Source organism: Felis catus, chromosome B4 (assembly GCF_018350175.1).
Source record: "Felis catus isolate Fca126 chromosome B4, F.catus_Fca126_mat1.0, whole genome shotgun sequence".
NCBI classification, from domain to species: Eukaryota; Metazoa; Chordata; class Mammalia; order Carnivora; family Felidae; genus Felis; species Felis catus.
This window is the reverse complement of record NC_058374.1, coordinates 55,942,079-55,970,046: the sequence shown is the minus strand read 5'-3', so window position 1 is coordinate 55,970,046 and position 27,968 is coordinate 55,942,079. Positions and strand designations below refer to the sequence as shown.

The following is a 27,968-nucleotide window of genomic DNA, read 5'->3' as shown; positions in this document are numbered from 1 at the left end:
TCCTTCGATTGAAAAGCCTGTTGTGTCTTTAAGCCTCATTTGTATGAAGGTGATGATGCCATCATGGTACCAGGTGATGAGAGTGGAAAACCCAGGCTCATGTGCCCTCCATAGGAAAAATAATTAACATATGTGTTCAGATTCTGTTTATGCTTCTGCAATAAATGGAAGTCATTTTCTAGGTCAGATGGGAACTACCTTACCTGCTTCCTCCTGGCTCCAAGGCCTGTCTACAGAGGAGCTGGGTGTTGGCCATACTGCTGTGCTCACTTGCTCAGCTCGGAGCTTTCTCCCCTTCACTAGTGATATCACAGAACATCAACAGAAAGTGCTTATGTGTTACAGGTCTCTGAGGTCGAGGTGTGAAGTTAAATGGTTTGATTTAAAAGCTAGGCCAATGGGGCGCCTGGGTGGCTCAGTCGGTTAAGCGTCAGACTTCAGTTCAGGTCATGATCTCGTGGTCCGTGAGTTTGGGCCCCACGTCGGGCTCTGTGCTGCCAGTTCAGAGCCTGGACCCTGCTTCGGATTCTGTGTCTCCCCCTCTCTCTGCCCCTCCCCTGCTCATGCTCTGTCTCTCTCTGTCTCAAAAATAAATAAAAGCATTAAAAAAAAAAAAGCTAGGCCGCTTTTTGAAGAATGTTGAATGAAGGTTCTGTAAACAACCAGGAGGGTGATACAGCCTTCCCCCTCCCCCACCAAGTTTTTATCAGGAAGCATTTAAAAGAGATAATGGATCAGCTCACACTGGGACTAATCTGCCATGAGTTATTGTGTGGGATATTGTATTTTCCAAAATTAACATTGCAATATTTCATGTTCCACATGCTCTCCACACCTCGCCTTTCCCTGTTGCTTTCCACTTGAAATTGGAAATAGAATTAAAGGAGTAAAGAAGTACAGGAGATATTACCCGACTTCTGAGGCTTCATCAGAAGAAGGTCAGTTCTGTCTGTCTGTCTGACTGTCTCTCTTTCTCCCTCTCAATACTCGGCCTTGGGATCTGGCCACCATGTTTTGGAGAAGCTCAAAAAGCTAATGTGAAGACACCGCATAATTGCCAGGCATGTGTGAGACTGAGTTTTCACTTGATTCCAGCTCTCACTTTGTTATGCAGCAATTGATATGTGATACAGATTTCATGTTCTTTGCTCATTAACTTTCATTTTGGAGGCTTCCCATAGCCATGTTCTACGTGACTTGCTTTGGGTTTCTGCATGTGTCATACACTCCACACGGAATGCTCTTCTCCTCTTCTAAGCAAATACATATTTTTCCTTTTCATTTCCTGGCATAACCCAAAATCTCTCCTCTAGGGTCTAATGCTATTCTTCCTATTCTGCATATCCCTACACTCAATGAACTCATTTATACTGTGTTCCTCTTCATTCAGGTGTGATTTGTCTTTGTTTCTCTTTGTTTTTTTCCCTCAGGGCCAAGTCCTGAATATTTAATTAGACCGCTAATGACTGGAAATTACAGGAGAGGCAGAGTGGGGAGGTGGGTAAGAACATTGGTTCAAGGCCCAGACTGCCCACGTCAGGAGAGTGGCTCTACCACCTACCAGCAGTGTGCCCTTGGATAAGCTACTAATGTCTGTATCAGTCAGGGACCTACCAGAGAAAGAGAACTACTAGGAGATCTATTCCTAACTATGTATACATACACACACACATACCGAAAAGACATTGATTTCTAGGAATTACACAATTGTGTGACTGGCCAGGAAAATTTGAAATCTGTTTTCTTGCCACTCCACCTGACAAGATCCCAACTCTGGACCAGGCTAGCCGTCTCCCATTTTCTTGCAAACTGGTGTTGGAACAATGTGAGCTGGACAACGAGCATTACATAGTAGACCTCATCCTGTCTCTGACCGGCTCCCTTTCCCCTTCCTCTCAATAGCTTTTTAAAACTTTATCTACTGCTCCCCACTCTGCCAGAGGATGGGGGGAGCCCTCCTCTTTCTCTGGCCAGTCCCTTTGCTGAATTGTAAATCTCATCCATTAGTTTCTTCCTAAAACTCTCCCTAATTCTAGCCCATCCCTTTTATTTTCAAGCTTTCTCTCTATTTGTTTTTCTTCTTAACATATAAACTTGTTCCCCCTCTTCCCTAGGTCGGTCTTTAGCTACTGGGCCTCCCTTCGTCAAACAAACTTCTTGAGAAAGTAATATACTTTGCTCTCTTTTTAAAAAATTTAAATTTTAATTTTATTTAAAAAAATATTTATTTTGAGAGAGAGACAGAGAATGTGAGTGGGAGAGAGGGAGAGAGAATCCCAAACAGGCTCTACACTTTCAACACACAGCCCGATGCAGGGATCGATCTCACAAACTGTGAGATCATGACCAGAGCCGAAATCAAGATTTGGATGCTTAACTGACTGAGCCATCCAGGTGCCCTATTTTGCTCTCTTTACATCCTCACTTGCTATTCATTCTTCCATCCGTGGAAATCTGATTCCACCTTTACCTTTCCACGGAAACTGTGCTTACAAGGTGGATGACCTAAACCATAGATCCAAGAGATGATTAAAAAGCATCTTGAGCAATGTTTAGTCTCAGCAGCTCTGGACACTGTTTACCACTCTGCTTTGCTCAGACCCCTGTCTTCTCTTGGCTTCTATGGCTTTCTCATAACATTTATCTCCTTCAATGTTCATTGTAATTGCTTAGTACCCCATTTGCTCAGATTGGTAGGACATCATGGATTGTTCTCAGGTCATCAGTCAAATATGTAAGAACCTAGAGACTCACTTAGTGCAAAGGGGCCATTCTTCTGTGCAGGTGCCAGGGGAAGAAGGAACTGAAGACTCTCACAGTCCATTGGGAGACTTGTTTTTCAGCTGCTATTACTTGTCACTGCCAGTTAGCATTCCTGTGGAAAACCTGGGAGATATGGAGCCTTCAGGTCTCTTCCTAGAACAATGGAAATGCTGACCAAATTGAACACCTGGGTTTATCTAAAGAGAAAAGAATTTTGGAACTTTAAATGGCCAGTTTTAAAAAATCCTGCCTAATTGGGCATTATCGTATTTCACATGGATTAGCTTCCCAGTGTATGAAAATTTAAGTATTTCTTAGAATATTTCTTCATGGAGTTTAGACATATAAATTACATTTTTTAAATATTTTCTTGGGGTTGTCAAACTAATTCTATTAGCAATAACATTCTTGGTTATTATTTGTTGACTGTAATTTGGACAGTTCCTGGCTTATACAGTGTTATTAGAGTTAAATTTGTGGGCTGTAACCTTAGGGTATAAATTTTATAATCCTCCATTTACTATGAAAATATAAGAGGTGGGTTTTAGGGATGTCAAACTGTAAATGTAAAGAAAGCTAAGGGGTCATATAATAATTGCCTCAATTGGCTGATGGGTAGCTCTAAGAAAATGCAATCATTGAAAAGGGAACGTGAGTACCTCAAGGTGAATTGAGTGAGTCACTAGTTTTCCTGAAGACCAAATCACAAGAAATACACTGAAATCATAAGAGAAGGTAGGACATCAGCTTCATGCTGGTTGTCCTTTTTTTCCTACCTGAAAAAACCACAGCAAAAATAGCTGACATTTATATTATGCTTGTTATATATAGACACTACTCTGAATGCTTTGTATTTATTAACTTTTTAAATAAATTTTATTTATTTACTTTGATGCAGGGAGGGGAGAAAGAGATGGAGAGAGAATCTCACGCAGGCTCTATGCTCAGTGTGGAGCCTGACACAGGGCTTGATCCCACAAACCATGAGACCATGACCTGAACCAAGATCAAGAGTTGGTCACTAAACCAACTGAACCACCCAGGCGCCCCTACATCTATCTGTTAACTTTTTAATTTTCACAACAATACTGTGAGAGAAGGATTTTACTCTCCTCAATTTTTGTGTCATGTTCTCCATGAAACACAGAAAAATGAATTATTTTCCCCAAAGTCACATAGCTAGTTTTAGAAAAACTATCATTTCAATTTAAACTCTCTGAGTTCATTGCAATAATGCCATTGCAACAAAGCTCTATGGCTCCATTTTACCAACATGAATGACCACAGCTGCTCCTGTTTTTTATTTTAAAAAAATTTAAATGTTGGGTGCCTGGGTGGCTCAGTTTGTTAAGCATCTGACTTCGGCTTGGGTCATGATCTTGCAGTTTGTGAGTTTGAGCCCTGCATCAGGCTCTGTGCTGACAGCTCAGAGGCTGGAGCCTTCTTCCGATTCTGTGTCTCCCTCTCTGCCCCTCTCCTGATCGTGCTGTCTCTCTCTGTCTCTCAAGAAATGAATAAACGTTAAAAAGTTTTTTGAAATATATTTTTTAATGTTTATTTATTTTTGAGAGACAGAGACAAAGCATGAGCAGGGTAGGGGCAGAGGGCAAGGAAGACACAGAATCCAAAGCAGGCTCCAGACTCTGGGCTGTCAGCACAGAACCTGATGTGGGGCTAGAACCTAACCCATGAACTGCAAGATCATGACCTGAGCCAAAGTCAGATGCTTAACCAACTGGGCCACCCAGGCACCCCTATTTTTTCATTTTAATATTCTTTTATATTGCTTCCTCTTTTGTCACAAGAAAAGGACAGAAAAGGCAAGTATAGAACAAATAAGTGCTTCTCCCCTGGGGTGCCTACTATAGACCACAAGGCAACAAGAACAAGAAATGACTGGTGTTACTGCAGGGCATCAAGGTAGTGAGTGGGGTGGGGGGCAGTGTCTGGACTAGGAGTTGGGTGAGGGATATGCAAAAATGTAGGAAGGTTTGAGGGTATCTGCAGTTCTCCTGAATCAGCAACATTTTGGATATTTATAATTTTTTCAGAAGAAAAATGTGCAGTGACTTCTATTCCATGTTAGATCATTGGAAGCTGCTAAAATAGAAATTACTGTGAATGCTCAGCAGATGTGGAAAAAAATCTGATGGTCTTTTACTGACTACATGTAACGTCTTGCTGATACTCCTTGTGAAAGCCGAGGTGTTTGATAATTGTGTTGTGGAAGTTATAAAGTAGAAAAATGTGTAAGTGAATCAATAAAAGTACTTCCCAATTATTGAATATATTTCCATTTTTTTTTATTTTATTTTCTATTTTTTTAAATTTACATCCAAATTAGTTAGTATATAGTGCAACAATGATTTCAGAAGTAGATTCCTTAGTACCCCTTACCCATTTAGCCCATCCCCCCTCTCACAACCCCTCCAGTAACCCTCAGTTTATTCTCCATATTTATGAGTCTCTTCTGTTTTGTCCCCCTCCCTGTTTTTATGTTATTTTTGTTTCCCTCCTTTAAGTTCATCTGTTTTGTCTCTTAAAGTCTTCATATGAGTGAAGTCATATGATTTTTTTCTTTCTCTGACTAATTTCACTTAGTGTATTACCCTCCAGTTCCATCCACATAGTTGCAAATGGCAAGATTTCATTCTTTTTGTTTGCCAGCTAATACTCCATTAGTCCATATATATATCCATATATATATGCCACCTCTTCTTTATCCATTCATGCATCGATGGATATTTGGGTTCTTTCCATACTTTGGCTATTGTTGGTAGTGCTACTATAAACATGGGGGTGCATGTGTCCCTTCGAAACAGCACACCTGTATCCCTTGGATAAATGCCTAGTAGTACAATTGCTGGGTTGTGGGGTAGTTCTATTTTCAGTTTTTTGAGGAACCTCCATGCCATTTTCCAGAGTGGCTGCACCAGCTTGCATTCCCACAAAGAATGCAAAAGACATCCTCTTTCTCTGCATCCTTGCCAACATCTGTTGTTGCCTGAGTTGTTAATGTTAGCCATTCTGACAGGTGTCAGGTGGTATCTCATTGTAGTTTTGATTTGTATTTCCCTGATGATGTTGAGCATTATCTCGTGTGTCGGTTGGCCATCTGGATGTCTTCTTTGGAGAAGTGTCTATTCATGTCTTTTGCCCATTTCTTCACTGGATTATTTGATTTTTGGGTGTTGGGTTTGATAAGTTCTTTATAAATTTTGGATACTAATCCTTTATCTGATATGTTGTTTGCAAATATTTTCTCCCATTCTGTCAGTTGCCTTTGAGTTTTGCTGATTGTTTCCTTCTCTGTGAAGAAGCTTTTTATTTTGATGAGGTCCCAGTAGTTCATTTTTGCTTTTGTTTCCCTTGCCTCCGGAGACGTGTTGAGTAAGAAGTTGCTGCGGCCAAGATCAAAGAGGTTTTTTGCCTGCTTCCTCCTCTAGGATTTTGATGGCTTCCTGTGTTACATTTAGGTCTTTCATCCATTTTGAGTTTGTTTTTGTGAATGGTGTCCATTCACCATTTTATTTTGTGAATGGTGGTCCAGGTTCATTTTTTGGCATGTCGCTGCCAGTTTTCCCAGCACCACTTGCTGAAGAGACTGTCTTTATTCCATTGGATATTCTTTACTGCTTTGTCAAAGATTAGTTGCCCATACGTTTGTGGGTCCATTTCTGGGTTCTCTATTCTGCTCCATTGATCTGAGTGTCTGTTCTTGTGCCAGTACCATACTGTCTTGATGATTACAGCTTTGTAGTATAGCTTGAAGTCTGGGATTGTAATGCCTCCTGCTTTGGCTTTCTTTTTCAAGATTGCTTTGGCTATTCAGGGTCTTTTCTGGTTCCATACAAATTTTAAGATTATTTGTTCTAGCTCTGTGAAGAATGCTGGTGTTTTTTGATAGGGATTGCATGGAATATGTAGATTGCTTTGGATAGTATTGACATTATAACAATATTTGTTCTTCCTATCCAGGAGCACAGAATCTTTTTCCATTTTTTTTGTGTCTTCTTCAAGGGCTTTCGTCAGCTTTCTATAGTTTTCAGTATACAGATTTTTTACCTCTTTGGTTAGATTTATTCGGTTTTTGGTGCAACTGTAAATGGGATTGATTCCTTGATTTCTCTTTCTGTCACTTCATTGTTGGTGTATAGGAATGCAACTGATTTCTGTGCATTGATTTTATATCCTGCAACTTTGCTGAATTCATGAATCAGTTCTAGCAGCAGTTTTTTTGTGGAATCTTTTGGGTTTTCCATATAGAGTATCATGTCATCTGTGAAGAGTGAAAATTTTACCTCCTGGCTGATTTTGATGCCTTTTATATCTTTGTGTTGTCTGATTGCAGAAGCTAAGACTTCTAATACTATGTTGAATAACAGTGGTGAGAGTGGACATCCCTGTCTTGTTCCTGACCTTAGGAAAAACTGAGAGTTTTCCCCATTAAGGATGATATTAGCGTTGGGTCATTCATATATGGCTTTTATGATCTCGAGGTATGCTCCTTCTATCCCTACTTTCTTGAGGGTTTTTATCAAGAAAGGATGCTGTATTTTGTCAAATGCTTTCTCTGCATCTATGGAGAGGATCATATGGTTCTTGTCCTTTCTTTTCTTGATGTGATGAATCACATTGATTATTTTGCAGATATTGAACCAGCCCTGCATCTCAGGTATGAATCCCACTTGGTTGTGGTGAATATTTTTTTTAATGTATTGTTGGAGCTGGTTGGCTCATATCTTGTTGAGGATTTTTGCATCCATGTTCATCAGGGAAATTAGTCTATTGTTCTCCTTTTTAGTGGGGTATCTGTCTGGTTTTGGAATCGAGGTAATGCTGACTTCATAGAAAGAGTTTGGAAGTTTTCCTTCCATTTCTATTTTTTGGAACAGCTTCAAGATAATAGGTGTTAACTCTTCCTTAAATGTTTGGTAGAATTCCCCTGGAAAGCCATCTGGCCCTGGACTCTTGGTATTTGGCAGATTTTGTATTACTAATTTGATTTCCTTACTGGTTATAGGTCTGTTCAAATTTTCTATTTCTTCCTGTTTCAGTTTTGGTAGTGTATATGTTTCTGGGAATTTGTCCATTTCTTCCAGATTTCCCATTTTATTGGCATATAATTGCTCATAATATTCTCTTATTATTGTTTTTATTTCTGCTGTGTTGGTTGTGATCTCTTCTCTTTCATTCTTGATTTTATTTATTTGGGTGCTTTCCTTTTTCTTTTTGATCAAAATAGCCAGTGGTTTATCAATTTTGTTAATTCTTTCAAAGAATGAGCTTCTGGTTTCATTGATCTGTTCTACTGTTTTTTTTTTTTTGGTTTTGATAGCATTAATTTCTGCTTTAATCTTTATTATTTCCTATCTTCTGCTGGTTTGGGGTTATTTGCTGTTCTTTTTCCAGCTCCTTTAGGCGTAAGATTAGGTTGTGTATCAGATCTTTCTTCCTTCTTTAGGAAGTTCTGGATTGCTATATACTTTCCTCTTATGACCGCCTTTGCTGCGTCCCAGAGGTTTTGGGTTGTGGTGTTATCATTTTCAATGGCTTCCATATACTTTTTAATTTCCTCTTTAATTTCTTGGTTAGCCCATTCATTTTTAGTAGGATGTTCTTCAGTCTCCAAGTATTTGTTCCCTTTCCAAATTTTTTCTTGTGGTTGGTTTCGAGTTTCATAGTGTTGTGGTCTGAAAATATGCACAGTATGATCTCAATCTTTTTATACTTACTTAGGGCTGATTTGTGTCCTAGTATATGGTCTATTCTGGAGAACGTTCCATGTGCACTGGAGAAGAATGTATATTCTGCTGCTTTAGGATGAAATGTTCTGAATATATGTTAAGTCCATCTGGTCCAGTGTGTCATTCAAAGCCATTGTTTCCTTGTTGATTTTTTGATTAGATGATCTGTCCATTGTTGTGAGTGGGGTGTTGAAGTCTCCTACTACTATGGTATTACTATCGATGAGTTTCTTTATGTTTGTGATTAATTGACTTATATATTTGGGTGTTACCACATTTGGCGCATAAATGTTTACAATTGTTAAGTCTTCTTGGTGGATAGACCCCTTGATTATGACATAATGTCCTTCTTCATCTCTTGATACAGTCTTTATTTTATTTTATTTTATTTTATTTTATTTATTTTTTGGTTTGTTTGTTTGTTTATTTATTTATTTATTTATTTATTTATTTATTTATTTATTTATTTCAATATATGAAGTTTATTGTCAAATTGGTTGCCATACAACACCCAGTGCTCATCCCAAAAGGTGCCCTCCTCAATACCCATCACCCACCCCCCTCCCTCCCACCCCCCATCAACCCTCAGTTTGTTCTCAGTTTTTAAGAGTCTCTTGTGCTTTGGCTCTCTTCCACTCTAACCTCTTTTTTTTTTTTCCCTTCCCCTCTCCCATGCGTTTCTGTTAAGTTTCTCAGGATCCACATAAGAGTGAAAACATATGGTATCTGTCTTTCTCTGTATGGCTTATTTCACTTAGCATAACACTCTCCAGTTCCATCCATGTTGCTACAAAGGGCCATATTTCATTCTTTCTCATTGCCATGTAGTACTCCATTGGATAGTCTTTATTTTAAAGTCTAGATTTTCTGATATAAGTATGGCTACTCTGGCTTTCTTTTGTTGACCATTAGTATGATAGATGGTTCTCCATCCCCTTATTTTCAATCTGAAGGTGTCTTTAGGTCTAAAATGGGTCTCTTGTAAACAGCATTTAGATGGATCTTGTTTTCTTATCCATTCTGTCACCCTATGTCTTTTGATTGGAGCATTGAGTCCATTGACGTTTAGAGTGAGTACTGAAAGATATGAATTTATTGCCATTATGTTGTTTGTAGAGTTGGAGTTTCTGGTGGTGTTCTCTGGTTCTTTCCAGTCTTTGTTGCTTTTGGTCTTTTTTTTTTTTTTTCATCTTTTGTCCCCTCAGAGAGTCCCCTTAAAATTTTTCAGGGATGGTTTAGTGGTCACAAACTCCTTTAATTTTTGTTTGGGAAATTTTTATCTCTGCTTCTATTTTGAATGACAGCCTTGCTGGATAAAGAATTCTCGGCTGCATATTTTTCTTTTTTAAAAAAAATTTTTTTTTCAACGTTTATTTATTTTTGGGACAGAGAGAGACAGAGCATGAACGGGGGAGGGGCAGAGAGAGAGGGAGACACAGAATCGGAAACAGGCTCCAGGCTCTGAGCCATCAGCCCAGAGCCCGACGCGGGGCTCGAACTCACGGACCGCGAGATCGTGACCTGGCTGAAGTCGGACGCTCAACCGACTACGCCACCCAGGCACCCCATCGGCTGCATATTTTTCTAATTCAGCACGTTGAATATATCCTGCCACTCCTTTCTGGTCTGCCACATTTCTGTGGATAGGTCTGCTGAAAACCTGATCTGTCTTCCCTTGTAGGTTAGGGACTTTTTTCCCTTGCTGCTTTCATGATTCTCTCCTTGCCTGAGTATTTTGTGAGTTTGACTATGATATGCCTTGTTGATGGTCCGTTTTTGTTGAATCTAATGGGGGTCCTCTGTGCTTCCTAGATTTTGATGTCTGTGTCTTTCCCCAGGTTAGGAAAGTTTTCCGCTATGATTGGCTCACATAACACTTCTACCCCTATTTCTCTCTCTTTCTCTTCTGGGACCCCTATGATTCTGATGTTGATCCTTTTTAATGAGTCAATGATTTCTTTAATTCTTAAATCGTGCTCTTTTGTCTTAATGTCTCCCTTTTTTTCTGCTTCATATTCTCTATAAATCTGTCCTCTATATCACTGATTCTCTATTCTGCCTCATCCATCCTTGCTGCCGTGGCATCCGTCCATGATTGCAGCTCATTTATAACATTTTTTATGTCATTCTGACTATTTTTTACTTCTTTTATCTCTGCAGAAAGGGATTCTAATCTCTTTTCGACTCCAGCTAGTATTCTTATTATTGTGATTCTAAATTCTGGTTCAGACATCTTGCTTGTATCTGTGTTGGTTACATCCCTGGCTGTCGTTTCTACCTGCTCTTTCTTTTGGGGTGAATTCCTTCATTTTGTCATTCTGAAGGGAGAAAAGGAATTATGAAGGTAGAAAAATTAAAATTAAAAAAAATTAAAATTAAAAATATATTAAAATTTAAAAATTAAACACATACACACACACACAAATCGAATAAGTGATGCTAGATCCTAGGTGTGTTTTGGTCTGGGTGTTGAAAGTAGTTCGAGAGATTAGAGAAAAACAGGGGGGAGAGGAAAGGAAGTCGTTTGAGAATTTGAAAAAATGAATACACTGAAGTAGACTAAAATGAGATGATGGGAGTAAAATAGAACTTGAAAATTTTACACAAAAGTAAAGAATATAGTAAAAAATTAAAGAGAAATATTTTTAGTAGAAGTTGAAAGTACAAATGAAGTTTTTCTCTTTCTGCATTCAAGACAAAGAAAAGAAACAAAAAAGAAAAAAGAAAAAAAAAAGGAAATAGTTTGAAAATTTGAAAAAGTGAATACACTGAAGTAGGCTAAAATAAAATGATGGAAGTAAAGTAGATTTTGAAAATATTTACACAAAAGTAAAAAATATAGTAAAAAATTAAAGGAAAATATTTTTAATAAACACTGAAAATAAAAATGAAATGTTCTCTTTCTGTATTCAAGAAAAAGAAAATAAGTGAAAAAGAAAAAAAGAAAAGAAAGAAAATTGAATAGATGGACCCGCTAACAGATTGAAATAGGACTGAAATTACTTTGTTTTCCCCTAGAAGTCAGACTATGAAGCGCTTTCTAGTCCATAAACTAAGCAGACAGTGAGACTCGTGTTCTTGAAGAGCAAGGTTGCCCCAATTGGGTGGGGCTCAGTGTAGTGGCTCCATTCTCCACTAGATGGAGCTGCTAGCCTACTGGGGTGGAGTGTTGCAGTGGTCATAGGTGTGTGCACGCATGTGCAGGAGCAGTGAAAATGACGCCAGCCAGCTACCCAGTCTGTTCTCCCCGATCAGCAATCATGCACCCGTCCTCTGTGTTCAGCTTTCGTCCACTCCCCACTTTTTCACTCTCCGTGACCAGGCCCCAGGCAGTAACTCTCTCCCAAGTTTTGTCTCAGATGTGGCTGTTTTCCCCATCCCCTTACTTCTGAAGGACTGGGGCTTTGACCTGTTCTTCCCCTCTGTGGGAGGGTCTTACTGAACAATGGCCGAATGAGCAATGGCCGAATGTCGGCTGCACCCAGGAATGCTTGCTGGACCCTGCTGCTGCCAGTGCCCTGAGACTGCAGCCAGGTGCCAGCCCGCCCCAGAAAAAGTTCATGAGATAGTGTAGAAGCAGCATTTCAGGGATTACGGAAAATCACAACACACATCTGGCACCAGGCTTCACCCTTAATGACCTTGTTCCAGCACCAGTGAATGTGGCCATTTTCTGGGGTCTGCTGGGACCAGGTGGCTTCAACAGTCTCTACCAAATGTCCTTCCAGCAGTGGAACTGCTTTTCCCAGTGTGGCCCGAGAACCTCCCGGACCCCACTCTGTTCCTGGGGATTCACCCGTCCCACCAGAGCACTGCCAGGTATCGAGGTGTGGAGTTGCAGACTTTGCACTCCCCTTGTTTACAGGCTTAATGCAATTTAAACCCTCTCCTTTCTCCTTTCTCCTTTCTCCCTTTTTAGTTTAGCCCCTGCAGCTGTTTCCAATTTTCCACTTTCTCTCCAGCTGCTTTTGGGGAGGGGTGCTTTTCCCGTATTCTCTCCCCCCACCCCCGTCTCTGTCCTCTCTTTGCCTGCAAAAGCACCTCCCTGACCACTGTGGCTTCTTGCTCCCCAAGTTTACCTCTCTGTGCCATGTACCTGTTGAAATCTGTGGTTCAGGTTGTGCAGATTATTGTGTTAATCCTCCAGTCAGTTTTCTAGGTGTGCAGGATGGTTTAGTGTTGATCTGGATGTATTTCATGGACGTGAGACACACAAAAAACTTCCATGCTGTTCCGCCATCTTGGCTCCTCCCCTCAAATATATTTCCATTCTTAAGAGCAAAGGTTTTTTTTGAATGACATAATTTTTTATCCTCAAATTCAAAGGACTGATTTTGTCTCTTTGGTCTTTTGGACTGAGTTTCCACAGGACCACAGATCTTGTCAAATGTAAATTATTAAGGAATCTATTTTCATATTTCAATTATAAACATCAACCGCCTGTGTTTGAATAGTTCCTGTGAAAAGAAACTTACTATGCACAAGGCAGCTTATTCTATTTTTAAAAAGACAAACTGAAGTATCAGAACATTGATATTAGGTAATTGTCAGAAAATGTTTTCATGATATGTAAGTACAAAATATTCCTCATAGTTTGTGGCTAAACTAATGTCCATCTGACAGAGGTGTAGCCAGGATGTGCTTTTGAATCTGTAACTACTAGTTTTTTTTTCTGTTTGTGTGTGTGTGTGGTGGTGGTGGTGGTGGTGGTGGTGGTGGTGGTGGTGGTGGTTTGTTGTTGTTGTTGTTTTTCTTAGAGGGAGAGTGTGAGAAAGAGTGGAAAAGGGAGAGAGAATCCCAAGCAGGCTCCACACTCAGCTCAGAACCCAACACAGGGCTCGATCCCATGACCCAAGGATCATGACTTGAGTATAACTACTAGTTTAAAGGACTCCTCATCTCTTCCTTTCTCTCCACACCTGGGTTTGGACCCAAGGTTGCCCAAATGCCAGTGCCCTATTCCATGTTCCCCTAAGACAGGGACCTGAATCGAGGGACACACTTCAATGCAGTGATGTACCCAGTGTCACCACCCTGCCGACTCTGACAAAGAACAATTTCTTCATGAAGAATGTTTAGAATAGCAAACCTCTATGATTACATTTCCTAATTGTCTACTTAAGACAGTTCTTAGTTTTTCTGACCTTAAAAGACAGACTTTTAACACAAAGAGCAGGCTTGTTTCAGAAATCTCATTGAAAAATTGTAATGGTAATCAAGAAAACTTGCCCTTTTAATTGTAATACTGACATAAACAATTTAAAATTCTTTTTTATTTAATTTTTTTAAGTTTTGTTTATTTATTTTGAGAGAGTGAGATAGAGAGCAGGGGAGGCACAGAGAGAGAGCGAGAGAGAATATTAAGCAGGCTCCATGCTGTCAGCACAGAGCCTGACAAGGGGCTTGAACCCATTAACTGTGAGACCATGAGCTGAGTTGAAAAAAATGTCAGATTGGGGCGCCTGGGTGGCGCAGTCAGTTGAGCGTCCGACTTCAGCCAGGTCACGATCTCGCGGTCCGTGAGTTTGAGCCCCGCGTCGGGCTCTGGGCTGATGGCTCAGAGCCTGGAGCCTGTTTCCAATTCTGTGTCTCCCTCTCTCTCTGCCCCTCCCCCATTCATGCTCTGCCTCTCTCTGTCCCAAAAATAAATAAACGTTGAAAAAAAAATTAAAAAAAAAAAAAAAAGAAAAAAGTGTCAGATACTCAACTGACTGAGCCACCCAGGGGCCCCAAACAAATTAAAACTCTAATAAGACAAAGGCTTTCTTCTTTTTTTTTTTTAAACATAAAATAACCACATTGAAGGTCCCAGTGTGGCTCTAAGACAATGGATACTACTCAACACTCATAAGAGAAAAAGGACCAGAGAAGTAATTACTGAAACTTGATTGTGTAATATTGGATTTGAAAGTCATCCAAGATATTAGCGTTGTCCTAGAATGGAAAGCTATGACATCCCCAAATACCACAAGGTAATATTCATTACAAGTTATACTGGAGGTATGTGTGGGAAGGAAACATTATCAATATTTTTAGCAGTTTTCCTTAAAGAGTGAGAATGTATCAGATATACATTTGCAACAGTGAAGTGATATATTTTCCTTTCCTCTAAATTATAATGTTCTGGGACTTTCCACCTAGTGAACCAGTGGGTTTCAGGGCTTCAGAGAACACACTATTTATTGCATGGATGCATTTAGAGCTCTTGTAAAAGTAGGCTCTTGGGAGGAAACATTTGTTGAGAGAGAAGAGGATTCCTTTATTTCCAAACTCCTTGAAGTCTAAACTTAAAATTGTACTAGGGAGCACAGGAAGAGGGAGAATACAAGCTGTGATGTGGGAAGGCTGCAGTTGACATGGGGAAGAATGGGAGATCTCCAGGAAAAGAAGTAAGTGGAAAGGAAGAAGGAAGGGGACGTGTTCAGATCTGTGACTTCTTCTTCCCCATTCCAGGTCAAGTTCTAGGGTGGAACATTAAAACAAAATCAGATAAGGTTCAGGTAAATGGGAGCACATGGACTTTCTCCTCATTTCCCTGGGCACAGGCTGGGATTTCAGGTCCTGTCAAAGAAAAAGAACAACCAACAAGGTGCATCCAGGTGACAGATTGGAATGGTTGAGGGGATGCTCTCACCAGAGTATAGGGAGTCAATTCCTCTTCTATTCTACCAAGGCCAAGTTCAAATCACTGAGGGACCAGCACAAGGATCTGATCAGGACAGAAAAAAGACTACAAGTTCCCTTCTGTGAGTTTCAGCAGCAGATACCAGGAAGATGCCCAGTGTCCAAGCAGGATGAGAAATGGCCTCACAGAGTTCAGGGAGGGCCAGGAGCACAATACTGGACCTCGCCTAGAGCTCTAGACCCAAGAATCCTTTTCTCTTCACCTCTATACTCAGATACTCTCTGATAGGGGAGACAATAAATGACTGAGCAATTACCTGAAATAAATGAAGGTAAACCAAAATAGGCTTTTAAAAAATAAGAGAGCCTAAGTTACCTTTTTTTTTAAATTTTTTTTTCAACGTTTATTTATTTTTGGGACAGAGAGAGACAGAGCATGAATGGGGGAGGGGCAGAGAGAGAGGGAGACACAGAATCGGAAACAGGCTCCAGGCTCTGAGCCATCAGCCCAGAGCCCAATGCGGGGCTCGAACTCCCGGACCGCGAGATCGTGACCTGGCTGAAGTCGGACGCTTAACCGACTGCGCCACCCAGGCGCCCCTAAGTTACCTTTAATTGGCAAGTTTAATTCCACTTTTGCTTCAAGTCTTTATAGGATAAGGGCCTCAGATCAAGATAAGTAGGCCTCCTTTATTTTCTAGAAAAATAGAGAATGCTACACCTTCCTTCTTACTCTTGCCCTCATCTCATGGTATTGCAGAAATACTGATTCCTCCACAACAAAACATTACTCTAGATGTATTTGTTAATTTATTTTGTGCAGGCACTAGCTGCCATTGAGAAAATAATTTCATATTTTCCATTATCACACCAGCGTTATGGTCTGTGGCAAAGACATTGCTATATCCTTCCCAAGCCCTGTTTCTTTTTTTCCTCATGGGCACACAGTTAAATTACATTTAAATTATATCTCAGCCTTCCCAGTAGTAAGGTGAGGTCATATGACTGCGTTTTAGTCAATGGAATGTGGATGGAAATTATATAGGCCACTTTTAAGCCAGTACCCTAAACTTCCTATGCAGTCCATGTTGGTCTTTCCCTCACCCATCAGCTAGATCTAGGTAAGGACTCTGGCTGGAACAGCCACTGGATGGAATATGCCTGGGTCCCTTGAATGACTGCATGAGACAGAGCCCCAATCTCCACCTGTCAAGAATTGTGAAGTGTTAGGATTTTACTCTACTCGCAAGATAGCAAGTAAACTTATTACTGTTCCTTGGATCCTGGCAGAAGACTCAAATCTTCTGAGTCAGAGACAAAGTACTTTCTATTCCTTGCAAAACTAGTAGCCAGTTTTTCATATTGGCTTGTATCTATTCTTGCTTCCCAAGTTCCATTCATGCAACACAGGACACGTGAGAGATGTCTTCACATGTGGTGGGCTACATTACGGAAAAGGAACACTGAGTTTGGGGAATTTACCATGTTGATAGGAAGCAGAAGCAAGACTGTGCTTTGTCATGGAGAAGACATTATCTCATTTTTCAAGGTTGCCCACAGCAAGTGTGACTCTGAGAATGGCCCTGGTAAGGAATGGTTGGGAGTCTTGACATGACTAATAAAATTTGCAGTGATATTCAGAGCCCCTGCAGAACTGGGCAGGAAACCAACCTTTAGTGGCTGAAGCCACTGAGATCTTGGGTTTCTGTAGCAATTAGCCTATCCTGCCTGATACATAGAGTCCCCTGGGAAGAACCTTCCTTGCTTATCCCAGAAGTTAGCAGTAATTCCTTATTTTCTTCTGTCTTATGCTTCATTTTCTCTATCTACAGCTAATAAATATCCAGGGGCTAGATGTTTAGACTAAAGAAAGTATTCATTTTTTTCTAAAGTAACTTTATTTTTCTAAAAATTTATGACTAAAATTCAAGTATCAAAGTTTCAGTTTTATAAGGTTCAGTGTTAATTTTCTTATTTAAACATATCCATATGACAAATTTGATTAGTGGCAATTCTGACAAACTGACAAAGATTTTCAAGCTGTCTCAATGAACCATTGTTAAACATAATAAATACTATTACTTTTAATATACTAGTGTTTATATACTAATAGTAATAGTAAGTATACCATTACTATTATTAAGTTTCTAATAGCTATTTCTTTTACTCATAATGGGAAAGTCAAGTGTTAAAAATATTGTACTAATGCCTGTTATGGAAAAGAGCTAGCAGTATGATGTTTTGTAATATCCAGGGAAAGCTAGCAAGATCATCAGAATATATTTCTTCTCCATGAGCTACTATTGTGAGTTCTTTCAATGTTTAATGCTGAACTAGGAAAATTCAAAAGAAGACACAATTTTCTGTGGAAAATAGTGTGAATTGGGTTGTTACTAGATCCCACATGGTATTAAAGTACTATATCTCATATCAAGTGTAAAACAACAGGTTACATTGCTTGAAATAATATTTAACATTGTCCACCACTGATAGGAGTGACAAGTATCATTTGTGTTCATAATGAATGTCTTTCATTTTATTTTATTATTTATTTATTTTTAAAATCAATCTTAAATAAGTTTTTAACGTTTATTTATTTTTGAGAGACAGAGAGAGAGTTTGAGAGTGCAAGTGGGGAAGGGGCAGGAAGAGAGGGAGACACAGAATCCAAAGCAGGCTCCAGGCTCTGAGCTGTCAGCATGGAGCCCAATGTGGGGCTTGAACCCACAAACCTTAAGATCATGACCTGGGCCTAAGTCAGACCGTTAACCAACAGAGCTCCAGCTGTCTTCCATTTTAAAGATGGTTCTGATCTGCCACCTGCAGAATAAGTCATTTGAGTGTCTTTTCAGTAATAGAGATAGATTTATCCATTCCTACTCCTCCCACCCCCTTTCTGTCCTATTTAAGGGGAAATTATACAATGTAACCTGAAAACAAAAAAGAAAAAATTGTCCCACAGGGGATTGACCATAGAACTTTGACCTCATTACTGTACATTAGCACCATTTTCTATTCAAAATAACAAGCCTGTCACAGATAATAGGTCCCTGCTCCTGTAACAAGTATGTTCCTAATCAATTTTCTGTTTTCACAGGGCTTCAAGCAAGCTGCACGATGACTGTATCACACTGAGTTATATTTCTGTTTGAATTTCAAGGAATAATATATGTTTCTCCTGCTAGAAGTGATCTTCTGAGATTTTATATTTTGTAAAAATAAGAATTTCCTATCTGGATTTCTGGATAACTTAATTTATGACTATCCAGCCAACTTCGATGTCTGATACCCACTGTGGCAAAACTAGTGTTGTCCATAATAATATAGGGACGGATGCTATTTCCTGAAGTGATTTGTTGATGTTTGTTTCTCCAGCAGATTTATGTTGTCTATTAAGTCTTTCATCACCATCTGGTATAATTAATGACTCGTGAAACTTGCCTCTTGTAGCACGAAATCCATCACATGGCAGAAATGCAGATGGGCATTCCATGAGATGAGCCAAGATTTTGAACACAAAGCCTTCTTCAGCCAGCTGGGAGCAGATATATGAAGAGCCCTTGTCACCTGAAATTTATTCTCCTTCCCTATTCATTGTTCCAGAACATAGGGCAGCAGCTAGAATCTGTGGCTGAAACTGAAGTTTCAGTGAGCAGTATGGTGAGCCTAGTCCAAACCTATGTCATCATCCAAATGTTGACTTCAGATTTCATTGATATTTACCAGTACCTTTGTTTTCTTGTTTTTCATTCACAGCCCTTTCCTTTACTCAGTATTTCGTGAAATTCTATATATTATATGTTAGATTATTTGCTAGACATTTTGTAGTTTTATCGCTATTGTTCAAGGTATTCTATTTCCTGGCATATTTTCTAGTTGGTTGCTGCTGCTTTAGAGGTTGTTGATTTTTACATGTTGATCTTGTACTGAGCAAACTTGCTGAACTCCCTCATTCTCTGCACCAATATTGGTTATTTTGTCTTTTCCTTTCCAATTCTTACATCTCTTATTTCTTTTTCTTATGTTGTCCAGGGCTTTTAATACTATTTTAAAGAATAAATGGGATAGTAGATGATGTTTATGTGAAGTGCCTTTATGAAATCAGATGACTGCTGTGGCTTTGCAATAGATAGTAAATTAAATTCAGGAAGTTCCTTTTCTTAGTTTCTTAAGAGAAGCACACTTTTTAATAGCTGCATTGTATTCTTATGTACAAATATATTGTAATTTATTTAGGCAATATCTTATTGAGAAATATGTTGGTTATTTTCATAAATTTATTTTTTATATTACAAAAAAATCCTACAGTAAAAATCTTTGTACATATTTCTTTCCACACTTGTCTAAGTTTATATACAGGAAACATTTCTAGAAGCATAATTGCTGAGTGAAGGATGTGTGCCTTAAATTTGTTTTCTCAAATTTTGGATAAATGTTATCAAAGAGAGAAAGAGCTAAACATCTATTCGTCTTGTTTTGTATACTATTTCAAGTTAACTAAGGGGGCGTAGTTGATGAGAGTAAGTTGGTTTTATAGAATTTCAAATGCAACTATAGGTAGGGCAGTAGCATTATAAATGCACCATTTTGTGACGTTCAAAGCAGTAATCGATTCAAACAGTAACCATTAACGGATGTCAAAATCTTGAAGAGAAAAGTTGATGATTATAACAGAAGGATCAGATAGCCATTGTTTGAATGCACTTGTTAGTCTTAAAATCAACACAGCCAAACAACCAGACTTTGTGAAGTACAGAGAACATGTGAACTAGTCGCACAAAAAAGCTTGAACCTGAATCTAAGTTTCTAACGTTTAATTTCCAGTTTAGTGGGAGGAGAGAGGAAGGGAAACAGTTAAATAGCACAAAGAGGAAACAATTAGACAAACCCGGAATGAAGACATTCTACAGAAGAACCATCTTATTTCAGCCATAAGTCAATGACATGAATACAAAAGGGAGAGTCAAAAATGTTAAAAATTAACAGTCAAAAATGTTAAAAAATGTAATTCAAATACCACGTGTGGTCCTTGTGTGGTTCCTGTTTCAAATGAATTTGCAATATATATATATAATATATATAATATACATATATATATTAATGTTTATTTATTTTTGAGAGAGAGACAGAGACAGAGCACAAGCGGGGATGGATAGAGAGAGAGAGAGGGGGACACAAAATCCCAAGCAGGCTCCAGGATCTGAGCTGTCAGCACAGAGCCTGACACGAGGCTCAGATCCATGAACTGTGAGATCATGACCTGAGCTGGAGCTGGACGCTTAACCGACTGAGCTACCTAGGCGCCCCTGCAAAAGATATTTTTAAGATGTTTGAAGAAATATTATTACAAACAAGATGTTAGATGATACTGAAAAATTATTAATTTTGTTACAAAAGAAAATAGAATTGTGGTTATGTAAGAAAATGGCCCTATTTTTTAGTGAAATTTATGGAAAGTACCTATGATTCTAAATAAAACAATACCAGGGATTTTCTCAAAAATGCTGTAGCCCCATTCCCCCCAGAACAAAACAAAGCAAAAACAAAAAAGAAAAAAAAAACAACCAAAAACAAAAAAGCAAAAAAAGAAGGAAGAAAAAGAGTAGTTGAAACAAATATGGGAAAATGTTGATAATTGTTTAATCTGAGAAATACACAGGTGAGTTACACTGTTCTCTCTACTTCCGCGTGTGTCTCACAACTTTAATCTCAAGTTCTTCTAATTATTACAAATTAGCTGAAGTCCACAGGATTTAAAATCTGAAACCAGATTTTGTTCTTGTGAGTTTTAAATAATAAAAAAAGTCATAATAAAATTTACTTGATCTTCAAAACTCCAAAGAAATTATAATACAAATGTCTTAAATTACTTCTCCCCCAACCCCAATTCTAATTTCCCAATATCTTTTCTGCTCAGTCTCAGTCAGATGACTCTCAGTTCACTGCCTAGACAGATTCAGGGATTCTTTTTTTTTTTTTTTAATTTGAAATTTACAAAAATGTGTTGTTTTACTTTTTTTTTTTTTTTTTAAAGAGAGAGAACATGAGTAAGGAGAGGCAAATGGAGAGAGAGAATCTCAAGCAGGCTTAGTGCTCAATGCAGAGTCGGACATGGGGCTCAATCTCACAAACTTGGGATCATGACCTGAACTGCAATCAAGAGTGGGACACTCAACCAACTGAACCACCCAGGTGTCCCAGATTCAGGGATTCATTAATTTTTTTTTTAACATGTATTTATTTTTGAGAGACAGAGCATGAGCGGAGAGAGGCAGAGGGGAGGGAGACACAGAATCCAAAGCAGGCTCCAGGCTCTGAGCTATCAGCACAGAGCTCGATGCGGGGCTTGAACACATAAAACGTGAGATCTTGACCTGAGCTGAAGTCAGCTGCTTAACTGATTGAGCCACCCAGGCGCCCCAGGGATTCTTTAATACAGTGATTCTGAATCTGATGTCCAGACTCCTCCTGAGTTTCTGATTTCATTTGCTTGGGATAAACTAGACCAGTGGTCCTCAAACTTTACTGTGCCTTAGAATCCCTGCAAAGGTTTAGTAAAACATAGATTGCTGGACCCTACCCCCAGTTTGCATTTCTAAAAGGTTCCCAGGTGATGCTGATGGTTCTGGTCATGGTCTGGGGACCACACTCTGATAATCATTGGACTATGGAACTGGATATTTTTAAAGGCTTGGAGGTGATTTTAATCACTGCTAGAAAAGCTTCAATGGGTACTGTCTTTAATGGATATGGGTGTGGTTCTTTCAGAATCTCAGAAATTTAATTTAAACATGCTTCATCTTTAAATAACAGGCTATGCAACACGATCACAGTTTCAGCTCCCCACACCTACCACACCACACCACACATACACACCACACACACACACACACACACACACACACACACACACACACACACACACAATATTCCCAAGCTCAGAGAGAAGACCTATCCCAAACAAAATGATGGTCCCAGAACCTAGTGCTTGGTAAACTCCAAAGATGGGAACTGTGAGTGAAGGAGATAGACTGAAAAGAGAAAACTTTGGTTTCAGGTTCATCAGAATGTCTGTCCCTCCAAGTGAGTTGTTTGGATCCATGATCTTTGAATGTCAGTTCACTGGAGGTAATTATGGGTACTGTGTGTTTGCACATGATGGGGGAAAAATTCCACCTATGCATTACCACAAGTTACCAGGTTTTTTGTGGATCTCTATTTTTGCCTCAACAAGAATATTCAAAACCTCTTCAGTTCCATTTACCCTTTGAGCATGGGCACTCTGGCAACAGTTACCATACTTTTGTGAGCCCACAAGTTCAGTTCATGTTACAGAAGCCACTTCAACTTCCTCTTGCTATATGGAAGGGCATGTGGAATCTGCTTCCACTGGAAGATTTTCACATAATCTCCACTTATTTTCCAACTAGGGAATCAGCCTCAGCAGATTCCTTTATTTTAAATTTATTTTTTATTAAAAAAAAACCTTTTTTTAATGTTTATTCACCTTTGAGACAGAGAGAGACAGAGCATGAGCAGGGGAGGGGCAGAGAGAGAGGGAGACACAGAATCCGAAGCAGGCTCCAGGCTCTGAGCTGTCAGCACAGAGCCCGACTCGGGGCTCAAACTCACAAACCGTGAGATCATGACCTGAGCCGAAGTCGGTTGCTCAACTGACTGAGCCACCCAGGTGCCCCAGCCGCAGCAGGTTCCTTAACTGAAGTTCTCCTTGTTGAATCTCAAGGAGTTGCCTCTGGGAGTGTAAGGTAGATGGATGTTTCTGCCATGTGCTCCTCAAGACGTGTTTTCCTCAGCCTTTGTTTCGGGACCTGAGTAGCATTTCTTACACTTATATCTTTATTTTCCCAATTGTGGTATATATCTCAAGTATTTCTTTCCCCTCTGCTCCTCCTCTACTCCTTTAAGAAAGCCTCAGCAGAGTTTCTCACATTTAAATTACTTTAAGAAAAATCGGGATGCCTGGGTGGCTCAGTTGGTTAAGTGTCCACCTTCAACTCAGGTCATTATCTTGCAGTTTGTGAGTTCGAGTCCTGCATCGGGCTCTGTGCTAACAGCTCAAAACCTGGAGCCTGCTTCGGATTCTGTGTCTCCCTCTCTCTCTGTCCCTCTCCTGCTCATGCTCTGTCTCTCTCTCTCTCTGTCTTTTAAAAATAAATAACTGGTAAAAAAAAGATAAGTAAAAAATTTTTAAAAAATCATTCATACCCTTTACTTTTCTACTGCAGAAAATCTCAAAATCGAGGGCATTTCTGTTTTTAATTCTTCTTTCTTCCCAGCCTTACTGTTTCTTATCTCATGTACTCTTTCAGACTTGATTTCGTGGGAGTCTCCCATTGTAAAGAGAGACAAACCATTAGTTTACGGATCTACTAGAAGCACCAACTATTGAAACAAACCTCATCCGTCTTGCTGTTTTAAAATTGGTTAATCTGATATAGGAGGTATTTTTCCACCACCAAAAATCTAATGCAGGCCTATACTTGATCTATTGTTGTCCTGTCTGGCTCCCTTTTATCTCGCTTCATCTTGGTTGTGTTTTTTTTCCTTAAGAGTCCCAAATTCCATGCGTTTCTTGGCATGTCCCCACAGGGTATAGCTAATGCTTGCATTGTCCACTTACAATAAACTTCATGTTACTTTGAAACTCACCCAATAATTCTTTGAATATTTTACTCTATTCTTGGTTCCCCCCCAATCTGTCCAAAAATTTTATTCAGCAATTTTGCATACTTCTCCCAATCTTCAAGGGTAATTCTCCCAGCTGATCCTACTATGCCCTCTTTGCACCTTTAACTCTGTCTCTAGTGGAGGACACGGGGTGGGTCTTTTCCAGATGACTGTCTGAGACCTCACCTCTCTTCCTTTGTCAGATTTATTTGGGCTCCAATCACTATTTACGCTTTGCTGTAAAACAATTTCCCTTTTGTGTCTCTCTAGTTTGCCCTCTATCTTCTTAAAAAAATCTTCCTTCAGTTTAATTAACTTGCTTTCCTTTATTTTATTCTTTCTTATTTATTTTTTTAAATTTAAATCCAAGTTCACATATAGTGCAAAAATGATTTCAAGAATAGAATTTAGTGATTCATCACTTCCATACAACACCCAGTGCTCATCCCAACAAGTGCCCTCCTTTTTTTAAAAAAAAATTATGTTTGTTTATTTCTGAGACTGAGACAGAGCATGAGTGGGGGAGGGGCAGAGAGAGAGGGAGACACAGAATCAGAAGCAGGTTCTAGGCTGTGAGTTGTCAGCACAGAGCCTGACGGGGGGCTCAAACTCACAAACCATGAGATCATGACCTGAGCCGAGGTTGGTCACTCAACCGACTGAGCCACCCAGGCGCCCCACCCATTTAGCCCATCTTCCCACCCAATACCCCTCCAGCAACCCTCAGTTTGTTTTCTGTACTTAAGAGTCTCTTATGGTTTGTCTCCCTCTGTTTTTATATTATTTTGCTTCTCTTCCCCTATGTTCATCTGTTTTATTTCTTAAATTCCACATGAGTGAAATCATATATTTGTCTCTCTCTGACTCACTTATTTTGCTCAGCATAATACACTCTAGTTCCATCCACATTGTTGCAAATGGCAAGATTTCATTCTTTTTGATCACTGAGTAATATTCCATTGAATACACATACCACATCGTCTTTATTCATTTGTCAGTGGATATTTGGGTCCTTTCCATAATTCATTTTTCTGCTGACTTCTGTTCTGATAGCAAGTTAGTCAGACTACTGGTCTGAAATCTGTGTGTGGTGTTTATGTTAAAGACATATCCATAAATTCTTATTTTGTTGCACTCCTATTGGTGCATTTTAAAACTCAGGATTAGATAGTACATTTTTCTACTCTGCCTTGCTTTCTGAAAATGTATAGTTCCTGTTATTTTATGTTTGCTTCTATTATTTGTAAAGATATTCCCAATTTTCCCCACCTAGTACCTTCTTTTCCTAACTCCTTCTTTCACTTCTTTTCTTTTTCTTTCACTATATTATTGTACACTTCCTCTCCATTTTACTTGCCTTGTCATCTATTTCAATTATGACTTATTAATTGTACCTTGACTCAGCTGAAATGATATTTCTTTATTCCAAACATGAAATATTTATTTCCCTGTTACATTTTTGTTATTGACTTCTAGGGTAACTGAATTATGATTTTAGTATATTATTATTAAAAAAAATTTTGTTTAAAAAATTTTAAGAAATCTTTATTTTTGAGAGATAGAGAGAGAGAGAGAGAGAGAGAGAGAGAGAGACAGAGTGTGGGTAGAGAGGAACAGAGAGAGAGGGAGACATAGAATCCAAAGCAGACTCCAGGCTCTGAGCTGTTAGCACAGAACCCAACATGGGGCTCAAACTCGTGAGCTGTGAGATCATGACCTGAGCCAAAGTCTGACATTTAATCGACTCAGTCACCCAGGCATCCCTGATCATAATATATTATTTATATGACTTCAAACTTTTGCAATTATCTGAGAGTTGTTTGAAGGCCAAGTCATAGAAGTTTATGTAAATGACTGATGTATTTGAGAGAATGTAGTTTGCAGTGTTTGTGCAGTGTTCGATATTCCTCCATTAGGTCAGGTTTGTAGGGTGTGCTATTCGGTATTTTATTTTATTTTATTTTATTTTATTTTATTTTATTTTGTTTACATTTATTTATTTTGAGAGAGAGAGAGAGAGAGAGAGAGAGAGAGAGAGAGCGCACAAGCAGGGAAGGGGCAGAGAGAGAGAGAGGGAGAGAGAGAATCCCAAGCAGGCTCTGCACAACCAGTGCAGACCCCAACGTGGGGCTCGAACTCACCAACCATGAGATCATGACCTGAGCAGAAGTCAGATGCTTAACTGACTGAGACACCCAGGAGTCCCTATTCAGTATTTTATAGTCTCTTTTCTTTTTATCTGTATTCTATCAGATACTGAAAAAAGTGTGTTAAAAATGTTTCTATTTTGATTATGGATGGTTAACTCTCTCTTATAGTTGTGTACAACTTTCCTGTCTCTAGTTTGTGGTTATATTAATAGAAAAATATTTAAAATTGTTTTTGATATTTTGATATATGAATTGTATTTGATATTTTTGATATGACATATTAAACCTTTTATTTTTATAAATAAAATTCTTCTCCAGAATCTTCAGTGTAATTTTATATAGAAGTGGTAAAAGTGGACATCCTTTTCTTTTTCATTATCTTAGGGAGAAGGTATTCTTTTACCATTAATTATATTAGCTATTTTTTTTAACTCTTTTTAAAGTTCATTTATTTATTTTGAGAGCGAGAGCACAAGCAGGGTAGGGGCAGAGAGAGAGGGGAGAGAGAAAATCCCAAGCAGGTATGGAGCCCAATGCAGGGCTCGAACTCATGAACTATGAGGTCATGACCTAAGCTGAAGGCAGATGCTTAACCAACTGAGCCACCCAGGTGTCCCCAGCTGTGTGGTTTTGTAGATGACTTATCAGGTTGAGAAAGTTGCTTTTATTTCTGATTTACTGAGTGTTTCATTATGAGAGAGTATTGGATTTTAGCAAATGATTTGTCTATTCTGTGTGTGTCTATTGACATGATTGTGTAGGTTTGGCCCTGCTAGTCCATAATACGGTGTTTCATGTTGATTGATTTTCATGTTAAACGAACCTTGCATTCCTCAGATAAATCTCATTTGGTCATGTTGTATAATCTTTATGAATTTCTGGATTATTTGGTAATATTTTTTGAGGATTTTTGCATCTATATTCATATTGATATATTAACATGTAGTCTTTTTTCTTGTGATGTGTCTGAGTTTTGTTATTAGGGTAATACTGGCCTCATGGAATGAATGACTTGAAAAAGTGTTCCCTCCTGTTCTATTCTTCAGAAGAGTTTGTGAAGGATTGGTGTTAATTCTTTAGATGCTTGGTAGAATTCGCCAATGAATCTATTTAATTTTTGGCTTGTGTGTGTGTGTGTGTGTGTGTGTGTGTGTGTGTGTGTGAGTTAGTGTTGGGGGAAGTTTTTTTTTTTTAATTACCTATTAAATCTTTTTACTTGTGATATGACTATTCAGAGCTTCTTTTCTTCTTGAATCTGTTTTAATAGCTCATGTGTTTCTGGGAATTCATCCACCTCATTTAGATTATCTAATTTTTTGGCAAGTAATTGTTATAGCATTTTGAGGGGAAATTCTTTTTATTTCTGTAAGATCAGTAGTGATGTTCTTAATTTCATTCTTTATTTTAGTAAATTGAGTATTTTCTCTCTTTTTCTTTGTCAATCTACTTAAAGGTGTGTCAATTTTGTTGATCTTTTCAAAGAATCAACTTTTGGTTTGTTGGTATTCTCTGTTGTTTTTCTTTTCTTTTTTTTTTAAATATTTATTTTTGAGAAAGAGAAAAGAGTTTGTGTGCACACATGCGAGTGGGGGAGGGACAGAGAGAGAGAGAGAGAGAGAGAGAGAGAATCGCCAAGAAGGCTCCATGCTGCCAGCACAGAGCCCTATGTGGGGCTTGATCCCATGAACCATGAGATTATGACCTGAGCTGAAATTAAGAATTGGACACTGAACTGACTGAGCCACTCAGGTACCCCTCTTCTGTTTTTCTGTTGTCTATTTCATTTGTGTCCACACTAAGTTTTCTTCCTTCCTTTTGCTTATGTTTTTTTGGTTTATTCTCCTTTCCTAGTTTCTTAAGGTGGAAGATTAGGTTATTAATTTGAGTTTTTTCTTCTTTCTTAAATGTAGATGTCTATAGCTAATAATTTCTCTGTAGGCATTGCTTTAACTGTATCGCATGATTTTGGGTGCAATGTATTTTTGTATTGATCTAT

General features: G+C 38.8%; 1 long non-coding RNA gene across 4 annotated transcripts in view; it reads left to right on the top strand.

Moving 5' to 3' along the window:
* Positions 1-20,153, top strand: part of LOC111561335 — a 39,029-nt gene extending 18,876 nt beyond the window's left edge. For all 4 annotated transcript variants that reach the window (XR_006600585.1, XR_006600586.1, XR_006600584.1 and 1 more), the window contains 2 exons: positions 877-938; positions 18,585-20,153. This is a non-coding gene — a long non-coding RNA (uncharacterized LOC111561335). The remainder of the gene's footprint in view (positions 1-876; positions 939-18,584) is intronic.
* The last annotated feature ends 7,815 nt before the right edge of the window (positions 20,154-27,968 follow it).